General features: G+C 45.0%; 1 protein-coding gene across 1 annotated transcript in view; it reads left to right on the top strand.

Annotated features, from left to right (window-relative positions):
- The first annotated feature begins 16,799 nt into the window (after positions 1–16,799).
- LOC141113926 (uncharacterized) overlaps positions 16,800–17,821 on the top strand; it is a 38,829-nt gene continuing 37,807 nt past the window's right edge. The window contains exon 1 of the mRNA XM_073607274.1: positions 16,800–16,909. The gene's annotated coding sequence lies outside the window, so the exon portion shown is untranslated. The remainder of the gene's footprint in view (positions 16,910–17,821) is intronic.

The raw sequence follows: 17,821 nt of genomic DNA, 5'->3' as shown, positions 1-17,821 counted from the left end.
GATATTTATTCAAAGCAGCTGTGCAAAGTAAAGGAAAACCTGAAAACATGGCCCGTTTGGGGGTACTTGAGAACTAAGGTTGAGGACCACTACCCTGGAGCAACCCTGTTGAATGTGCTGCTGGGGAGACCTACATGCTGGTGGGAGGTTGCTGCCTCTGTTGGGAGTAAATGTGACACCAACTTTTGTGAAGGACTGGGGATGCATGTACACAGGCACTAGGCATGATGAGACTTGTAGTCTAGGGATGATGGGACATGTAGTTTTAAGCAGGGCTGCTGTTAGAAGTCATGGGACCCCGTACAGCCTAGGTGACAGTCACCAAGCCTAACAAGCGGCTTCAGCTGCATGAACAAACCACTATATCATGTACCTTTTAGTAAACAGGTACATGAATCAGGGGCATGCACCACATGTGGAAGCACACTGAGACCAGAGTGTCTATATGGACACCCTGTCCTCAGGGCAGCAGAGCTCCCTCTAGCCGCTGCGGCAGAATTTTATGGGTCGGTGGAGCCTGATGGAGCAGCTGAGATACTAGTTTCCCATCAGGTTCACTCCCCTTGTGATTGACAGCAGGCAGTGGCTGGATCCATCGCCAACTGACAGCCTGCTATTGGCTACAGAACGCGCCCACTGCCTGCTGAATTTTCCCGTCACTGTGGTCGAAAACAACGTCGATTTTGATCCCACTAATGATTAGAAAATCGAACGAACATTCTTAAAATTTCATTTTTTTTTTTTGAAGGAAGACATTGTTTTTGTATGGCCGGCATATAATATATTACAGTTCTGTCTGAAAATCCGCAAAACAGTCTTTCATATTTCTTTTTATTTAAATAAAAAAATTGATCTGAGTCTGTTGATATTTACCAGATTCGATCTCTAATAGTATATATGGTATATCTCTTCTAATAGTATATACAGTATATCTCTTCTAATAGTATATCTCTTCTAATAGTATATACAGTATATCTCCTCTAATAGTATATACAGTATATCTCCTCTAATAGTATATATCCTCTAATAATATATACAGTATATCTCTTCTAATGGTATATACAGTATATCTCCTCTAATAATATATACAGTATATCTCCTCTAATAATATATACAGTATATCTCCTCTAATAATATATACAGTATATCTCCTCTAATAATATCTCTTCTGCCTGTTATTCTCAGAGTGGATTAGAGATTTTGCTCCCTAACCATATAGTTGGTTATTTATATTTAGCACTGCATAGAGATATTTAAGAATAAATCATTTTTTTTAAACTTTACATATTAACTAAATTATACACCACACTTTTTTTTTTAAGGTTATTATCCAATTAATCGAAACAATAATCGGCCAACTAATCGATTATGAAAATAATCATTAGTTGCAGCCCTAGTTTCTATGCAGAATTGTGGCTAAATTTCCTCTAGCTTTAGTAAATAAACCTCAATGGGATACAGATGGTGAAAAAAAAATTTGACAAGGGCTATAACCCTCAATTAAGCCTCGTACACAGGATCCAATTGTTGGCCAACCGAGCGTCAGATTTTTGTCTTAAGGGCGTGTGCCTGGATCTTGTCTAACGGTGCACAATTGTCAGGCAACAAACATGAATGTAGTAATGTACTATGTGGAATTTCAGCTCTTGAGCGCCACCCTTTGGGCTCCTTCTGCTAATTTCGTGTTTGGTGAGCATTCATTCCCGAGCATGCGTGTTTGTACTTTCAACTTTTGTGCGACAGACTTGTGTCTGACCATCAGAAAATCTGACAATCAATCGCTGTCCTCCAAAAATTTACTAGCCTGTCATCCAACATTTGTTGGCCGAAAGTTGGACAACAATTGTCAAAAGGAGCGTACTAACGGTCAGATTTTAGAACAACAGTCTGTCAACAGACAATCCCCTGCCAACAATCGTACCGTGTGTACGAGGCTTTACTCTATCCATAATAAAAACAAAAAAGTTTTGCCTATAGTTCTACTTTAATCTTGGATAAAGTAAGGAAGGGTTATAACCCCCTGTCAGCTTTTTTTTTCCCCCACCATCTGTTTCCCATTGCGGAGATTTCACTTCCTGTCCCATAACCAAACAGGAAGTGAGAGGAAATCCCTGCAAATTAAGGGAATTCTATGGGGACCCCCAGATCACCAGAACTAGTGTCTCCATTGGAAGATTTCCCCTCTATTACTTTTCTGGGGACAACCCAAAATTTGGGATTTTTTTTTTTATTTTTAATGGTAAACAGGACAAATAGAGAGGGGGAATCTCCTTAACAGAGGCACAGACAGCAATAAAAACTGACAGATGTTCTAACCCATCACCACTCTATCCAAAACAACAATAACAAAAAACTTTGCCTTTAGTTATACTTTTAGACTGTAAATGGTGAAAAGCTGGACTCCCTCAAAAAATTTAAAGCAATTTTTTTTTAGTATTAAAAAAAAAAAAAAAAAATGTTACCACTCCAGCGCTATCTGGTGAATGAACGCAGGTTTTGGTTAATGTTTAGGTTTTGAAGTGGATCCAAAAACAAGTCGCAGGTAGGAGACAAGAAACTGACCCCCCCCCCCCATATATAGCTCTACTTCATATTAGGAAGAAGGATCGCAGCTTTGGATCTGAAGCAGTATAAGACAGATTTCCATCCAATCTATGGCGCTCGGCTGCAAGGCATATCGCATCTCTCAGCGGTAGCATTTATTAAGCAATGATTTCCACGTCTCTGATAAATAAATCATCACAAGGAGCCAGCGGAGAGGCCAGGAGAACACTACACTGGAGACACTTAGATGTGAAATATGACAGAGCGCCCAGGGCCTCCTGTATAAAAACATAAAATCGCACTGATTGATGATAGCGGGGACTCGGGCCTAGACAAATAACACACTGAGAAATGGACTCCTTGGGATTTTTTAACCACTTCAGCCCCAAAAGATTTGGCTGCTCAATGACCAGGCCATTTTTTGCGATTCGGCACTGCGTCAATTTAACTGACAATTGCGCGGTTGTGTGACACTGCACCCAAACAAAATTGACGTCCTTTTTATCCCACAAATAGAGCTTTCTTTTGGTGGTATTTGATCATCTCTGCGGTTTTTATTTTTTGTACTATAAACAAAAGAAGAGCGACAATTTTGAAAAAACACAATATTTTGTACTTTTTGCTAAAATAAATATCCCCAATTTTTTTTTAAAAAAACCTAATTTTTTTTCTCAGTTTAGGCTGATATGTATTCTTCTACATATTTTTGGTAATAAAAATCGCAATAAGCCTATATTGATTGGTTTGTGCAAAAGTTATAGCGTCTACAAAATAGGGGATAGATTTGTGGAATTTTTATTTATTATTTTTTTTTGCTAGTAATGGCGGCGATCTGCAATTTTTATCGTGACTGCGACATTATGGTGGACACATCAGAGAAACTTTTGACAAATTTGTGGGCCGATTGACAACTATACAGCGATCAGCGCTATTAAAATGCACTGGTTACTGTATAAATGTCATTGGCAGGGAAAGGGTTAACACTAGGGGGTGATCAAGGGGTTAACTGTGTTCCCTAGTGTGTGTTCTAACTGTAGAGGGAGGGGACTGACTAGAGGAAATGACGGATCATAGTTCCTAGCTTTTAGGAACTCACAATCTGCATCTCCTCTCAGAACAGAACAGGGATTTGTGTGTTTACACACACACACACACGTCCCTGCTCTGCCTCTCGTGCCTGCGATCGCTCGTGGCCGGCGGTCATTGCGACTGCCGGTCACGAGCATCGGCACCCCCGCAGTGCAGCGGGCGGCGCGCGCCTGCTATCCCACTTAAAGAAGCTAAAACTTTTTTTTTTTTTTTTTTGCAACGGGAAGTGAGAGGAAATCTCTCCAAAGAGGAGATCATTTGCCCCTCACCTCCTGTTGCGGTGACAACTGTAAAAATGTGGATTCAAATCTCCACAAAGATCAAAAATGCTACAGTTGTAACAACAATAAGTGGAAATATTTCAACGAGGGCACCTGATTTCCCATCACATTAAAATGATCACATGGCAATGGTCTTTGAAACCAGGACGAGGATGAATCTCTCACAAATCGAGATTGAAAATCTCAACAAAGATCCAAAATGTTACAGTTGTAACAAGAATAGGAGGTAGGGGGAAATATTTCAATGAGGGCACCCGATTTCCCATCACATGACAATGGCCATCAAAATCAAAGACGAGGATGAATCTCTCACCAAAGACGCAAATTTCCACAAAGATCCAAAATGTTACAGTTGTAATGAGAATAGGAAGTCGGGGAAAATATTTCAATGAGGGCATCTGTTTGGGAACGGATTTCCTCTCTCAGTTTGGAGAGATTTCCTATCACTTCCTGTTGTGTTTCCAGGAAAGGTAGGAATCTCTCCAAGGAGACACAGCAAAAAAATGTAAAATAATAATACTAGACATTGGTTTTAATTCTTCCCTACTCCATCAAATACTAATATACCCCAGCTTTTTCCAACTGAGATTCCGCAGTACTCATTCACTTAGGAGGTGGGCGAGATATCAAGGGGCCCCCTTATTTTAAGGAGGGCTTCCAGATTCCAATAATCCCCCACCCTCGCTGTCCTTAGAGACCCCCACATCCACCAGGTTAAGAACAGGGTGGCAAGGTGCCTTTCCAGGACTTTCCCATCCAGCAAGATACCCCCCCCCCCCAATGTTGAGGGCATGTGGCCTGGCATGGTTCAGGCCCCCTTTCTTGGCCAGTCAGTCTTCATGTTTGGATAAGGGTTTGGTATGGATTTTGGGAGGGAATCCCCACTCCATTTTTTTTTTCCCCCTTAAAATCCATACCAGGTCCTCATCAAAAAAAGAGGTCTAGTGTAGATTTTGGGGGACCACATATCTTCCTTTGTTTGATTTTTTAAAATTTTAGACTAATGTATCTCAAGCTTTTGCATACTTTCGTGATCGAAAAAAGGTTAAGAATTCCTGATTTAGGCCCCGTTCACACCTCTAAAACGCTCAACAAGCCAAATCCCATTTATTTCAATGGCCCCTGTTCACATTTGAGCATTCTGTTGCCTGAAGAAAAACGCCTGTCACTCAAAGTACTTCTTTTTTGGCAGATTGGAGGCAGATTGGGCCCCATAGACCTCAATGGGAACGTCTGAAAACAAAGTGCAACAAGAGCTTTTTATGAGCGTTTTGTGGCCTGTTTTCTGCTCACCTTACTGCTTTCTATTTCTATAAACAAAAACCCCTGAAGCTAAAAAAACGCTTGTAATAGTTCTGTTCTTTCCAATATGGATATTGCCACTGAACTTCCTCTAAATGGTCTGTTATATTTCCCATGCCTTTTTTTTTTCTCAATAAACAAATTTAACAAGAAAAACCCTTGTAACACATTTATAAAAATGCTCAAAAACTCTTCCAAAAAACGCCTTAAAGTCACTCTGCTCAGGTGTGAATGCAGCCTTATACATTTTAAAGGGGAAGTCCACCCTAACAATAAAATCGCTACATCTACAGATATAAGCCTAACCTATCTAGCCCTGTAAAGAAGAAATCGCTATACATACCTTTTCCGAAGTCGATCCGATCTGGTCTCCAGCGGCGAAAGCTCTGCAGAGGACACAGAGAAATGAATGGGAAGTGACGTCCCCCATAGACTTACTATGGAGCTTCTGTTGTTGGATATGTCCTCTGCACCCTCCTCCACAGCGAAGCCGCCGCTGACAGCTCAGCGTGGGATCGGGTCGGATCGGCTTGAAAAAAAATATGTGTATATACTGATTCCAGAGTGAGACCCTGCGGTTCCTAAATCAAAAGACTGGCTAACAAAATTACAATTCTCAACAGCATTGAGACAGCCTATCCAGGACCACCGCTCCCCCCCACCCCCACCCCATAGGAGCTGGTCTGAGCCTATGAGCTGCTTTGTGAGTAATTGAGGATTGGCTTGTTTATGTGATGTTTCTCCCCCCCAGAGGGTATCATATATTAATAGATTTATTATCCATTTGTCATTCTACTATAACTATGCATCTAACTTCTGATGAGTGGCTGTATGCCACGAAACGCGTCAAGTTTCCAACATAGGGTGCCAAGACAAGCTTGCTTTAAGTATGAATTTTTAATCTGTATATGTAAATGTTTTTATCATTGATGTATGAGTTTATGTGGGTATACTCTGGTAATCATGTCCACATTATGTCTGGCATTATTTATACTGTATGTATTGTACCAATCATGACTGTTATTATTATTATGTCTAAAACATATTATTATTATTATATCTAAAACATCAATTCTTTATGATTATATTATATATTGCTAATTATTGATATAGTACATTGTGTCTTATTATATTATGAGTTATTACATGTCATTATGATAAATTCAATCATAGTTATACGTTCTTCATTCATCATTATTTACAACATTGTGCCTCACGTTAAGTCCCATTTCTTCTTCTTCCTTTTCTACCAGAATGGAACTAGTAATTTCCTGGCCTGGTCCCAGTTTATTGCTGGTACATTTGACAAGGCCGAGGTACTTACAGTTCTCTCACAAGTGCTGTCCACCATAATTCACTAATATGCTCAGAGTAGCCATCTTATTGATTTAAAGTGATTGTAAAGTCTCGTTTTTTTATTTTTTTTTTGTTTTTTAAATAATAAACATGTTATACTTACCTCCTCTGTGCAGTTGGTTATGCACAGAGCAGCCCGGATCCTCCTCTTCTTGGGTCCTTCTTTGCAGCTCCTGGCCCCTCCCTCCCGTCGAGTGGCCCCTCAGCCAACAGCTTCCTATGGCGGGCACCCGAGCCGAGTCAGACACGGAGCCCCGATTGGCTGACTAACTGATTGACAGCCACAGGAGGCAATGACGCCGCTGCTGTGTATCAGCCAATCAGGAGGAGTGTCCCGGATGGCTTAGACACTCGTAGACATCGCTGGAGTGAGATGGGGGTCAGGTAAGTATTAGGGGGTCTTCTGTCTTTACAACTCCTTTAAGCCCAACTCTGGGATTCCTCACCAAATTTTCCTGGAGATGACCCACAGCTGTAATTTTTGCTTTTTTTTTTAAATTTCTAAATATACTTACCTTTTGCATATGTCTTTAGGCTGGTCACATGACAAGCCGGGTTTTCTTCCTCACTTCCTTCTCCAGCGGTGGGCAGTCCTCAATAATGGAAAGAGCAGTGCCGCTTTCTGCATCATTACACTCAGGCCTGGTTCACACCTATGCATTTTTTTAGTGCATTTTCAGTTTTGCAGAAACACACTACATTCCATTTAACATGGTTTCCTATGGGTCACGTTCACATCTGTGCATTTTATGGAAAGGACCTGGGACTTTTTTCTGGTTTTTGGTTCCAAAGATTTCAGTGGATCAAAAATGTGTATTGAAAAAAGCAAACTGCACCTGGAATATGCAACCTGCATAGGTGTGAACCAGGCCTTAAAGTCCATGATACCCTGTACTCAAAGTATGTCCTCAGTCTTCTGGACAGAAGTACACTGGGAGAGTGGGAGTCAGCGGGATATCACATTTGACTTCAATGACTATTTGCAGTAAAAATAGCCTAGTATACCTGCAATTCTCTTGTGATGTCACTAAAGTGCTTAATAAATTATTTTGAAGTTTTTCCACCAGAATTCGTGCTTATTGGGTAACACAAAAAGTACAAAAATATTTAAACAATTTAACTCCGCTCTATAAACACCAAAATCTGCAGGATGATAATAATGTCAAGTGGCTGCATGATTACATGGACTTCTTCGCCACCTGGTGGACAAATCTGATATTACTTCATGCTAAGAGCTTGCCAAAGAGTAGACTGAACTCAGCTTGCATCTTCCTATCAATGTACCTTTCCCTACAAGCCAAATAGTCATTTATTACCCTTCTGCTTTATTCCGCAAACATCCATGATTGAGACTCGCCAATAACTGTAAATTCCTCTAATTGTTCCTTACTCTACAATGCTTTGTAACCCTTTCACCTGGTATTTCCTATATTGATGATTAATTATTGTCACAAGTGTTCAACTAGCCGTCCAATAAACAACTTGTTCACTTTTTACTATGAATTCCCGCATGTTCCCCAATAGAACCCCCCTCCCCCCGCCCCCACAGGTCCTTATTTGTCTCCTCCCATGGCTGCGATCTTCAAATATCCAGACCGGCCAGTAAAAATATAGCGCTGGCCGACCTGCACCAACATTCCATGAAGCTAAATGAGACATTGCTCCTGCCATACTGGTACATCCTATTTATCCAAGGGCCATTGATGTGCAGCTACAAGTGGCCCAGAGCAATTGGCAGGGTCTGCATCCCTTTAGACGTGATTTCCCTTTTTACCAATTCGCACAGCAGGATATTGTGTCGGGCTCTTTATGGAGCCGGTTCACATATCTTCGCAGGGGCTCCGGTGGGAATTGCACGGGGGGGTCCTGTGTGTCTTTTGGTCTGTTTCATGTCCAAATTCAGCCAAAAATTCGGGGTGAAATCTGACCTGCAACGGTGAATGGAGATGCACCGGTCCCTCCTGAGAGCTGGAGTGCACTCAAGTGTGACCCCAACCTCTGAGAGTATCCCACCAAAAATGACATTTCTGTTGCAGGGGATGCTCAATTCTGACTTATCTTAGTGCAGACTTCTGGGAATATCATTGAGCCAATCACACAAGCAGGAAATGTTGTTTCTGGGGGGTGTTTTGTATACCATTTCTGTATACCACCTGTGTATACCATCTGTGTATACCATCTCTGTATACAATCTGTATATACCATATCTGTATATACCATCTCTGTATACAATCTGTATATACCATCTCTGTATACCATCTGTGTACAGAACTCCTCCATGTTGTCACATTTCATTTTACAGCAGCTGCAGAATGAAAAGGTCATTTTTAATTACATTCAATTACAATATGACTTGTGAAGCAACTGTATACACTATATCAATTTTATAAGGGGAAGTTGGAGGCCGGTATTTTTTTTTTCAGGCGTGCGTTGGACTGGCAAAAAGGGGAGGTTGAAGGCCGGTATGTTTTTCTTCTGGCGTGCTTTGGACCGGCAACAAGGGCAGGTTGGAGGCCGATAATTTTTTTTTCAGTCGTGCGTTGGACCGGCAACAAGGGGAGGTTGGAGGCCGGTATTTTTTTTTTAAGGCGTGCGTTGGACCAGCAACAAGGGGAGGTTGGAGGCCGAGTTCAATCCACAGCAGTTAGTCCTAGGGTCCACTACCTTAGCGGTGCACTCCGGACTCCTACAGAGTGCATGCGTCACCTGAGCTCAGGTGACCTGACAGGGAGGTTGAAGGCCGGTATTTTTTTTAGGCGTGCATTGGACCGGCAACAAGGGGAGGTTGGAGGCCGATATTTTTTTTAGCCGTGCTTTGAACCGGCAACAAGGGGAGGTTGGAGGCCGGTATTTTTTTTTTGGTCGTGCGTTGGACCGGTACCAAGGGGAGGTTGGAGGCCGGTATTTTTTTTTTGGGCGTGCATTGGACCGGCAACAAGGGGAGGTTGGAGGCCGGTATTTTTTTTTTCCAGGCGTGTGTTGGACCGGCAGCAAGGGGAGGTTGGAGGCCGATATTTTTTTTTCAGGCGTGCATTGGACCGGCAACAAGGGGAGTTTGGAGGCCGGTATTTTTTTTTTAGGTGTGCGTTGGACTGGCAACAAGGAGAGGTTGGAGGCCGTTATTTTTTTTCAGGCGTGCGTTGGAACGGTAACAAGGGGAGGTTGGAGGTCGGTATGTTTTTTTAGATGTGCATTGGACCGGCAACAAGGGGAGGTTGGAGGCCGGTGGTTTTTTTTCCAGACGTGCGTTGGACCGGCAGCAAGGGGAGGTTGAAGGCGCGTATTTTTTTCTCAGGCGTGCGTTGGACCGGCAACAAGGGGAGGTTGGAGGCCGGTATTTTTTTTTCCAGATGTGCGTTGGACCGGCAGCAAGGGGAGGTTGAAGGCCGGTATTTTTTTCTCAGGTGTGCATTGGACTGGCAACAAGGGGAGGTTGGAGGCCAGTATTTTTTTCCAGGCGTGCGTTGGACCGGCAGCAAGGGGAGGTTGGAAGCCGGTATTTTTTTTTTTAGGCGTACGTTGGACTGGCAACAAGAGGAGTGTCATGATTATGCAGTAATCTTTGTCAGCTTACCTCTCCTCCATGTGTTCTCATTTAGAGGCCAGCCACTCTCACCTGACTGCTTATATAATCTTCCCTCAGCATAGCTCCACCTCAGCCTCTAATTAGGAACACTATATTAACCTGTGCATTGAAAGCCAACCTTGCTGATCAACCATTGTGTGTTTTGCTTTTGTGTGCAACTTGCTATGTCTCCTATGTCTGATTCCAATTACCGATTTTGGCCTGTTCTCGACTGTCCCTGTCTGCTTGTGACTCTGACCTTTGGCGTGTTCTATGTTTATCCTTATCTGCTAGTTGCCCTGACCTTTGGCTTATCCCTTTACTATCCTTGTTGTTCCAGTCTGTTGCTTCCTTCCTCTTTCTCCTGTAAGTTTACCGTAAGCGTGAGCTGTGAGACCCTGGGGACCTGTGACCTGGAGCCAGAGTGCAGCGCAGTCCATCCTCACCACTAGAGGCTCTGGTGAACACCTGCTGGCTCTTAGACTCCTCGCCCTGGGGAATCTATGCTCTAGCTCCCAGTGGGATCTGTGTTGGTGCTTCAGTGGTCCTGCTTCCTGAACCTCCCAGAGTTCAATCCGCAGCAGTCAGTCCTAGGGTCCACTAACTTAGCGGTGCATTTCTGACTCCTACGGAGTGCATCTGTCACCTGGACTCAGGTGACCTGACAGGGAGGTTGGAGACCGGTATGTTTTTTTTTAGGCGTGCGTTGGACCGGCAACAAGGGAAGGTTGGAGGCCGTTTTTTTCTTCCAGGCGTGCGTTGGACCGGCAGCAAGAGGAGGTTGGAGGCCGGTATTTTAATTTCAGGCGTGCGGACTGGCAACAAGGGGGGAGGTTGGAGGCCGGTATTTTTTTTTAGGTGTGCGTTGGACCGGCAACAAGGGGAGGTTGAAGGCCAGTATTTTTTTTCAGGCGTGCGTTGGACCAGCAACAAGGGGAGATTGGAGGCCGATATTTTTTTCTCAGGCGTGCGTTGGACCGGCAACAAGGGGAGGTTTGAGGCCGGTATTTTTTTTTCCAGGTGTGCGTTGGACCGGCAGCAAGGGGAGGTTGGAGGCCGGTATTTTTTGTTCAGACGTGCGTTGGACTGGCAACAAGGGGAGGTTGGAGGCCGGTATTTTTTTTTTTTAGGCGTGCGTTAGACCGGCAACAAGGGGAGGTTGGAGGCTGGTATTTTTTTTTCAGGTGTGCATTGGACCGGCAACAAGAGGAGGTTGGAGGCCAGTATTTTTTTTAGGCGTGTTGGTCCGGCAACAATGGGAGGTTGGAGGCCGGTATTTTTTTTCCAGACATGCGTTGGACCGGCAGCAAGGGGAGGTTAAAGGCCGGTATTTTTTTTTCAGGCGTGAGTTGGACCAGCAACAAGGGGAGGTTGGAGGTTTTTTCAGGCGTGCGTTGGACCGGCAACAAGGGGAGGTTGGAGGCCGGTGGTTTTTTTTCAGGCGTGCGTTGGACCGGTAACAAGGGGAGGTTTGAGGCTGGTATTTTTTTTTTAGGAGTGCGTTAGACCGGCAACAAGGGGAGGTTGGAGACCGGTATTTTTTTTTCCAGACGTGCGTTGGACCAGCAGCAAGGGGAGCTTGAAGGCCGGTATTTTTTTTTCAGGCGTGCGTTGGACCGGGAACAAGGGGAGGTTGGAGGCTGGTATTTTTTTCTCAGGTGTGCGTTGGACCGGCAACAAGGGGTGGTTGGAGGCCAGCATTTTTTTTTCAGGCGTGCTTTGGACGAGCAGCAAGGGGAGGTTGGAGGCCGGTATTTTTTTTCAGGCATGTGTTGGACCGGCAACAAGGGGTGGTTGGAGGCCGGTATTTTTTTTCAGGCGTGTGTTGGACCGGCAACAAGGGGAGGTTGGAGGCCGGTATTTTTTTTCAGGCGTGCGTTGGAATGGGAACAAGGGGAGGTTGGAGGCCGTTATTTTTTTCTCAGGCGTGCGTTGGACCGGCAACAAGGGGAGGTTGGAGGCCGTTATTTTTTTCAGGCAGGTTTGGAACAGCCTGTAATGGAACATAATTTCACATATGATTGTAAATATATGTAACCAAAACCTGTTTGGAATGATTTTTTTAAAATAGTTTATACTGGGAATGGATTTCTTGCTCTGGATGTCACAATGTGGAAATTACATTAGAGGAGATTTAGGGACCGCACTTTGTAGAGGGGACTTGACCTGGCAGTGCGGCTTCACATATATTTGCAAATGTATCCAACATAAACCGAAAACAAACTGCTGAAATATTGGAGACGTTTTCTTATGTTGCTGGCTGCCCATGTGCACCTTACTATAAGCACCCAATCACATTTTAGTGTTGTGGTAACGTGCATTACCACAATGTAGGTGGACGTTCAATGCGTTAGCATGTTGCAGTTCCATCCATTGTCGTCCCCCCCCCCCCCCCCGATTAGATACTCTGAACACATGTAAACACATGTACATTTACCAACAGGAGTAGGTGAATAGGGAAGTCTATAGTTTGGAATTCCTAGATCAATTTCTCCTCTAGTAAAATAAAAAAAGTTAAAACCTCTTATCCTCTGCTGTCATGAATACGCCTCTTTGTTTATAAAGCTCTGTCTCTACATGTAATGCAACCAAATTAATGACCAAGTCTTCTCCAAATCAACCAATTCATAATTAGAGACTTTCTTATTGGTTGTCCTGCTGTTTGCACCAAACACTCAGCCAGGTCACCCTGTCAAGATAATGTCAAAATCGATAGTGTAATAGAAGCATTTAAATACCTTTAGGCTCCATTCACACTAGTGCGACTTGTCATGCGACTCTGGACACAAAGTCACATGATTACTCACAGCCCATTGATTTCAATCACACCCGCTCCAATCTGTGCGACTTAGTCGCCGCAAAATTCCTGCACTACTGTGATGCGACTTTCTTGTGACTTGAGTGCTAGGGAGTATAAAGTCACATGAATGTCACACTCGGAGTAGCACTAGTGTGAACTGAGACTCAACAGCATTTATGCACGTAAGGCGTTTTTAGAGATATGAGTGCAAAATCATTTTATTGTCTAGAATATCGATTTATTCTAGACACTGGAATACATTTACCTGCGCATGTACATGGCCACATTAAATAACATGCAGCTGTGCGCAAGGGCATTACAAAAAAAAAGATACCAGACTACTTTTACAGCGGCATTATTTTTGCCAGTGTGCATGAGACCCCCCTATGTGTATAAGGCGCCATTCACGATTCCCGATGATTAGCTGCAGACGGAAGCCCCATTGAAATCAGTGGGAGGCTGGCAGGTTCTGCAGCTATCCGCGGCACTTGAATGGAATTTCTTAAACAGCGATTACCTGAAAATGATTGGCCTTGGACACATACGTCTAATAAGTGTGCTAACAAGATCACTTCCTCTTCTCCATACCGACCAATCAGCTTCCAGGGTTTCTCACATCCTTTTCTCACGTATATCTGCTATTTAAAGTGGAACTCTGCTCACCTCCACTCCAGTGATGTTCTGTCCACAAGCACCATCGCCAGCCACTGATATCTTCGATCAGTCTTCTTCTGGGTTCCAATGTTGGGCTGTTTTGGTTGGCTGAGCGGGGATTGTGTCACAACCAGGCGTGTGCTGGATCCTGGTAATCCCACGCAGAGATTGTACACAGCTCAGTGTACATTGTGAACAAGCAGGTAAGAAGACAAAGAGAAGATATATCAAAACTGGAGCAGACAGAATCCAAAGCAGCTGTGCATGGCAACCAATCAGCTGTTAGCTTTCATTTTCAAAGCTTAACAGCTCTTTCACACAGGAAGCAGTAGAAACAGGGGGCTGAGCCGCTGTTTTACTCCCTAAATCCTAACACGGGATTGTACACACCATTATCACCCATGATATCACACTCCTGGGCCCTGCACACTGTATGTACCATATTTGTGAGTCCTGAGACCCGAACATAGTGCACTCCTGAACCCTTTACATAGCACACGCCTCAGCCTTGCGCCCTGTATATGGTGCACGCCTGAACCCTGCACTCTGTACATAGCCCACTCTTGAGCCTTGCACCCTGTGCATAGTGCACTCCTGAACCCTGCACATAGCAGTCCTGCGCTCTGTACACTCCTGAACCTTGCACTCTGTACTGTATGTAGTGCACTCCTGAACCTTGCACTCTGTAATGTACGTAGTGCACTCCTGAACCTTGCACTCTGTACTGTACATAGTGCACTCCTGAACCTTGCACTCTGTACTGTACATAGTGCACTCCTGAACCTTGCACTCTGTACTGTATGTAGTGCACTCCTGAACCTTGCACTCTGTACTGTATGTAGTGCACTCCTGAACCTTGCACTCTGTAATGTACTTAGTGCACTACTGAACCTTGCACTCTGTACCATATGTAGTGCACTCTGTACTGTACGTAGTGCGCTCCTGAACCTTGCACTCTGTATTGTATGTAGTGCACTCCTGAACCTTGCACTCTGTAAGGTACGTAGTGCACTCCTAAACCTTGCACTCTGTACTGTACGTAGTGCACTCCTGAACCTTGCACTCTGTACTGTACGTAGTGCACTCCTGAACCTTGCACTCTGTACTGTACGTAGTGCACTCCTGAACCTTGCACTCTCTATTGTATGTAGTGCACTCTTGAACCATGCACTCTGTACTGTACATAGTGCACTCCTGAACCTTGCACTCTGTACTGTATGTAGTGCACTCCTGAACCTTGCACTCTGTACTGTATGTAGTGCACTCCTGAACCTTGCACTCTGTATGTAGAGTACATCTGAACTATACACTCATGATATTCAGGCCTTTCAATGCGGGGGGGGGGGGGGCTCACGGTGGAATTCCTGCACTTATTCTCTAAGAAAAAAATCCCTGTGTAGAATACTTATTATAACATACATTTTATGAATACAGTTTACATGCACATAATAACATTAACAAATGCTGATAGTAGAGAATAAAATAATGCAATACAGAATAAACAGTGTTAAATTGTACTCAGTTTAATTAAGAACAGAGATGAGAGAAGCATGCCCTTCTTCTGCTCCTAGAAGGATTACAATCCCAATTATTCTCTATATGAGACCCTGAGGGACAGTAATTCCCAGCATGCTTTTGTTGTCCTTTAACTCCCAGCAAACCCTACCCTAGACTCTGCAGAGACTACAACTCCTGGTATTCTCTCTGTAACCCTCTGTAGAGACTACTGCATCTAGAATGCCCCAGCTCTTACTAATTCTTTGAAGGGACTACACCTCCCAGCATGCCCTAAGACACTGGAGGGGCTACAACTCTCAGCATGTTCTTTCTAATCTTCTGAAGGATAGTTCCCATCATGATCAATTTAAGACTGAAGAGACTGCAACACCCAGCACACTGTGAGACTCCAGAAGGATTACTACCCCCAGCATGCCCTTCCTAAGACTCTGGAGGCACTACATGTCCAAGCTTGTTCTTCATAAGACTCTGGAGGGACTGCCTCTCCCATCATGTCGTAGCTAACATTTTGGAGAGACTACAGCTCCAAGGATACCCTTCCTAAGTCCAAAGAAGGAGTTTAACTCCCACCATAAACTTTCTATAACTATGGAGGCACTTCAACTCCCAGTATGCCCTAGCTAGGTCTGTGGTATGAATGCAAATCCCAGCACACCATACCCAAAACTCTGGAGGGACAACTGCCAGCAAGCCCTAAGACTCTGGAGAGACTGCAACTCCCATCATCCCCTAAGGCTATGGAACTACAACTCCCAGCATGCCGTACCAGAGACTCTGGAGAGACCACAACTCCCAGCATGCCCTACCTAAGACTCTGCAGGACTACAACTCCCAGCATGCCCTAAGACTCTGGAAAGACTGCAACTCCCAGGATGCCCTACCTAAGACTCTGGAGAGACTACTACTCCCAGCATGCCCTGCCTAAGACTAAGGAGGGGCTAAAATTCCCGGCATGCCCTTCCTAAGACTCTGTAGAACCACAACTCTAAGCACGCCCTACCCAAGACTCTTGAGGGACTGCAACTCTCAGTGTGCCCTTCTTTAGACTCGAGAGGGATTACAATTCACGGCATGAACTTTACGTAACTCCGGAGGGACCACAACTTCCAGCATGCTCTTCCAATGACTTTGGATGTACTACAACTCCCAGCAGGTTATTTCTAAGCCTAGGAAAGGACTACAACTCCCAGCATGCTCTACCTAAGACTCCGAGCAAGTTCTTAGACTGGGGAACTACACCACCCAGCATGCCATTCTTACATCTCTGGGGGGGGTTACAACACTCAGCATGCCCTGTGACTCCAGAAGGATTAAAACTCCCAACATGCCCTGCTTAAAACTGGAGAAACTACAACTCTCAGCATCTTCTTTCTAAGCCAATGGAAGGAAAATAACTCCCAGCATGGCTTTTCCAACACTCTGGAAAGAGTACAACTCCCAGTGTGTTCCTTCTAAGCCTATGGAAGGACTACAACTCCCAGCATGCCTTTCCTAAAGCTCTAGAATGATTACACATGCTGTCAGACTGTACAGCCCTCTCCTCTCCCGGGATAACGATCAGCACAGCCCAGATCTATCTCCCCTACCATCTACATCCCCCTCATTATAGCACTGAGACAGCTTGAGCGCTACTGCACATGCGCCCACCCCGCTCCCGGGTCCCGCCCCACTGCCCTGAGCCATGTGACCCGCTCTGCAGTCCCCGCCCACCTCTGACAGGAAGTAGGGAGGACTTCCGGGTGGTGGGCGGAGCGCTGCACAGATCTTCTTCCCCAGAGTGTTTTACATGACATTAGATCGGTATGTATGGGGGGGACACCCAGGGGGGAATGAATGTATGGGGACACCGAGGGGGGCTCTGCTCAGTACCGGGTACAGCTCTACTCAACTTATGCCACCTCATCTCTTTAAACCCGAAGACATCTTGATTACACAGGTTCTGAGGCTAAATTAATGCAGAGAAGGCACCGAGTGGGTTTAATTACCACCTTAATCAGCCACAGAACCTGTGTAATTCATATGTGTTCGGGTATAAAGGGATGAGGTGGGAAACCCTCCCACCAGCACAGGTCCGGTGATGGGGAACACTTGGCACCCCCAGATGGTTTGGAACTACATTTCCCATGATGCTCCACTACACTGCGGAGTGCATGAGCATCATGGGAAACGTAGTTCCGAAGGTTGCCAAGGTTCGTCATCACTGTCATAGACTGTCAGTGGGGTCCTGACACCCTCCATGGTGGGGGGGAGGGAGGGTTGCCACCTGTCCGGGAATCACCCGGGGACTACGGGTTTTTGAATCCTCTGTCCCCCCGAGGCCCAGACACATCAGTGGCAGCCCCAATCCTCCTCTCCCTACTGCTCCTTTCACACCGGCACGACTTAACAGTCGGGCGATTTTGACGCCATTTCAGGGAATACCTGGGTAGCCTTGAGGTCTGCGGACCATGGAAGTCGGACCAAAGTAGTACAGGGACTGAAGTCACAGGGATATGAATGATTATCATTCGGAATCCCGGGGGGGGGGGAGGAACGACTTGTCATGCGACTTTGCAGGCCCAAGTCGCACAAGTGTGAAAAGGGGCCTTACTGTCGGCTTCCAGAGCTTTAAGGGGGGGCGCTTTAACTGGCTGCACATGCTTCAGCAACCCAGCCTCCTCCACTTGTGCAGAGCCCGGGATCGCCTGTCCCCCCCAATACAGAGAGTGAGGA

This window comes from Aquarana catesbeiana, linkage group LG12 (assembly GCF_042186555.1).
Source record: "Aquarana catesbeiana isolate 2022-GZ linkage group LG12, ASM4218655v1, whole genome shotgun sequence".
NCBI lineage: Eukaryota > Metazoa > Chordata > Amphibia > Anura > Ranidae > Aquarana > Aquarana catesbeiana.
Note: the sequence above shows the minus strand (reverse complement) of the source record. Positions and strands in the feature narration are given on the sequence as shown.